General features: G+C 44.6%; 1 non-coding gene across 1 annotated transcript; it reads right to left on the bottom strand.

The window, feature by feature from the left end:
* Nucleotides 1-3,417: 3,417 nt before the first annotated feature.
* On the bottom strand, nt 3,418-3,490 carry trnar-ccu (transfer RNA arginine (anticodon CCU)). Its single transcript has one exon. It is a non-coding gene; the product is annotated as a tRNA-Arg (tRNA).
* Nucleotides 3,491-3,785: the final 295 nt, after the last annotated feature.

Below are 3,785 nucleotides of genomic sequence, written 5' to 3'. Positions count from 1 at the left end.
AAATGAATAAAAACAATCCCACAATGGAGTAAACTGCCAGGGAAAAAGTCATAGTGTAATGACTTGAAAACATCAAGTCCCAACTTTGGATGGTTTCTATTATTATGTTTTACATGATCATCCAAAACGCACCAGTCATTGACATAAAGGTTATGATTTGGAGGAGCCGGTGTTAGACTGGGTCGGACAACGTTACAAATTAGACAGCACCAGGTTATAGTCCAACAGGTTTATTGGGAAACACTAGCCTTCGATGCACTGCTTTTTCATCATGTGGTTGTGGAGCAGGATAGTAAAACACTGAAGTTTTAGCAACAGGATTGCAGTGTCATGGCATGTAATATTAAACAAATTGAGCTGAAGTCTTTCATCTTTTAGAATGATCATGTTCGTTTCAGTTCCTTGTTATGTACATCCCAGACCTTTGTTAAAGTTACATTCTCAAGAGAGTTTTAACAATCGGTGCCATCTCAGCTCAGATAATGCATTGAAGATGTGGGATTAAAATCTGTCTGTGTCCCAATGTTCGCTCAAACTGATTCTATTTCTAAAGTGGCATTTACAGAATCTTACATGGTTTTATGCAGTTTTTGAGAAAAACTAAAGATAATTCTGAACGTACAAATTCACCCCACAAACGTATATGTGTGTGCGTGCAGGGGAGACCGAGTGAGTGTGTGCATTTGGGTGTGCGTGGGATGGGGCGATGATGTGAGTGTCTGTGAGAGTGTGTGTATGTGTATGTGTTTGAGTGTAATGGGGTATACATCTGTGAAAAGGTGTGTGTGTGGGTGTGAGTGTGGGAGTGTGTATGTGTATTGTGTGACAGGATGAGTGTGTGTGTGTGTGTGTGTGTGTGTGTGTGTGTGTGTGTGTGAGTGTGTGTGTGTGTGTGTGTGTGTGTGTGTGTGTGTGTATGTAGTGGGGTCAGCTGTAGTGTGACATGAACCCAAGGTCCCAGTTGAGGCCATCCTCATGGGTACCAAACGTGGTTATCAGCCTCTGCTCGGCCACTTTTCGTTGTAGCCTGTCCCAAAGTCCACCTTGGTGGATAGTTACCTGAAGGATCGAGGTTGAAAGTCCCTGATCGTTGAAGTGATCTCCGACTGGGAGGGAACACCTCTGTTTGGTGATTGTTACGCGGTGCCCATTCATCTGTTGCCGTAGCCTCTGCTCGGTCTCGCCAATGTACCATACATTGGGCATCCTTCCCTGCAGCGTATGAGATAGACAACATTGTCCAAGTCACATGAGTACCTGCCGCGTACATGGTGGGAGATGTCCCCATGTGTAATGGCGGTATCCATGGCGACACTCTGACACGTTTTACAGTGTCTGCTGTGACAGGGTTGTTTGGTGTTGTCCTGAAGGCCGGGCAGTTTGCTGTGAACAATGGTCTGTTTAAGGTTTGGTGGGTGTTTAAAGGTGAGAAGTGGAGGGGTGGGGAAGGTCTTGGCGAGGTGCTCATCCTCATCGATAATGTGTTGCAGGCTGTGGAGAATGTGACGTAGTTTCTCAGCTCCTGGTAAGTACTGGACAATGAAGGGTACCCTGTTGGTTGCAGCTCGTGTCTGTCTCCTGAGGAGGTCATTGCAGTTTCTCCCTGGGGCATGTCAGAACTGGCGATTGATGAGTTAAGCATCGTATCACATCCTTATCAGGGCATCCTTGTGTACTTCCCAGTGCCCCTCACATTCCCCCCTCACCTGAACAGATCCTGTGTAAGTGTACGGCTTGTACAGAGGGGACGGCTGTTTTAATATGTTGAGGGTGGGTTTGTGGTTGAGTGAGATGCTGTGGTGTCCATCCTTGATGGAGATGCATGTGTCCAAGAATGAGACAGATACTAAACAGTAGTCCATGGTGAGTTTGATGCTGGGATGAAACTCGTGAAATGTTGGTGAACATAAACGTTGGGAGAGTGCAGCATTGTTCTGACATGAACACAACCAAGGTTGAGGGGATCAATTCTCCTGACATGGCCCCAGAAGCACGTGTTGTCCCAGTGACCGAACAGCTCCATCTCTGATCTTCTAAGCTACTGCCTGTGGTTTACATCCCTTTTGGGGATACTTTCAATTTAAACATTCTCTCCAATTAAAACCCTCTCACTGCATTATCTCCATTCAAATTAAGTTAATCTCTGACCTAATGTCTTTAAAACTCTACATGGCTGCTTTGAGATCATGGAATTAAAACATTTCCAAGTCAGTTTGATCCATGTGGCAACAAATGTTTGATGAACTGGAGCGAAAGGGAGTGGAATTAATTTCTCAGCTCTCCCAAAGAGACAGCATAGACATGATGGGCTTCAGTATATGCAGTCACATTCGAAGATTCATTGATCTGAAATTAAACAGTCAAATGTCTGTTTCCCCACAGTCGCCTCATCTGTTGTTCGTTTCCTCACTGATGCAGGAATTAGCATTGACCCATTTGTTCTTGTCTTTCTGGGACCATTCCTTCAATGTTGGCTGTACAAACATTGAGCTTGCTTGACCCCTATACTGTCCTGTTGGTATTTAACAGGAAAAAATGCAGGTGAAATAAAGTTATTCCAAACTCAATAATTTATATTTACATTGAATGAGTTGGACCAAGATAACAGTGACCCTAAAGGTGGAAGATTCATTGAAAATAATTGGTTTGCAAGTAATGATAGACACAGTGAAAAGTTTTTTCTTGTGAGCAACACAGGCAGCTCACAGAGTTCAGTAACATAGATAAGTAAATAATAGGGAAACAGCAGCAGGAACAACAACACAGGTCCAGGCGAATACTAAGAGTTTGTGAGACCGTTCAGTATTCTAACAACAGTAGGGTAGAAACTGTTTCAAAACCGGTTTGTGCGTGTGTTCAGGCTTCTGTACCTTCTCCCCGATGGTAGAGGTTGTAGAAAAACATTGCCAGGGTGGGATGGATCTTTGAGAATGCTGGAGACCTTTCCTTGACAGTGGGCCTGGGAGATGGATTCTATAGATGGGAGGTTGGCCTTTGTGATTGTCTGGGCCGAGTTCACCACTCTCTGTAACCGTCTCCAATCTTGAATGGTACAGTTGCCAAACCAGGTAGTGATACATCCAGACAGAATGCTGTCGATGGTGCACCTATAAACGTTGGCAGGGGTTTTTGCTGTCAGTAATATCCGATGTTCTGGAGGGATCAGTGTTGAAGGGTTGGTTGGTTGATGAGAGTGTGATGAGAGCTGGCTTCCAAAAGCAACCTCTCTATCCGCACTCTCAGGGATCTCGTCCCCATCCAGAAACAGCAGCCACTTGATCACCACCTTCAACATTCAATCCTGCAGATCCTCGAAAATCTTGTGCAAGATCATGTTGGTGACCACTGAGCATCAACTGAATGCAGAGATGGGGATTTTTCCAAAATAGATTGGAAATAAAGGATAAACCACAGAAACACCCCAGGTGGGAATTGAACCCACAATCCCTGGCTTAGGAGGCCAGTGCCTCATCCATTAGGCCACTGGGGCATAACCACACAGTTGCCGATGGCAGCTGGTGAATAATGCACCCTGACCTCTCATCATGTGTGTTTCTGAGTGTTGTGTGCTTCCTGATTGTCTTTTACAACTTCCATCTCATGCTAAAAAATTGGCTGCTTGATAAATTGATCCCGCTTCCCATTTGTCCCCAAACGGACAGATGAGAAATCAACCAAACTCCAACTTTGCACAACTCAAGACTGAGGAAAATGGAGCAGTCAGGAAAATAGCAAAAGGTTCAATGTTATTGTGTGCAGCACTTTCAAGATATTTGCAGTTAGTG

Source organism: Chiloscyllium punctatum, chromosome 18, assembly GCF_047496795.1.
Source record: "Chiloscyllium punctatum isolate Juve2018m chromosome 18, sChiPun1.3, whole genome shotgun sequence".
NCBI classification, from domain to species: domain Eukaryota; kingdom Metazoa; phylum Chordata; class Chondrichthyes; order Orectolobiformes; family Hemiscylliidae; genus Chiloscyllium; species Chiloscyllium punctatum.
This window is presented reverse-complemented; position numbering and strand designations above follow the sequence as displayed.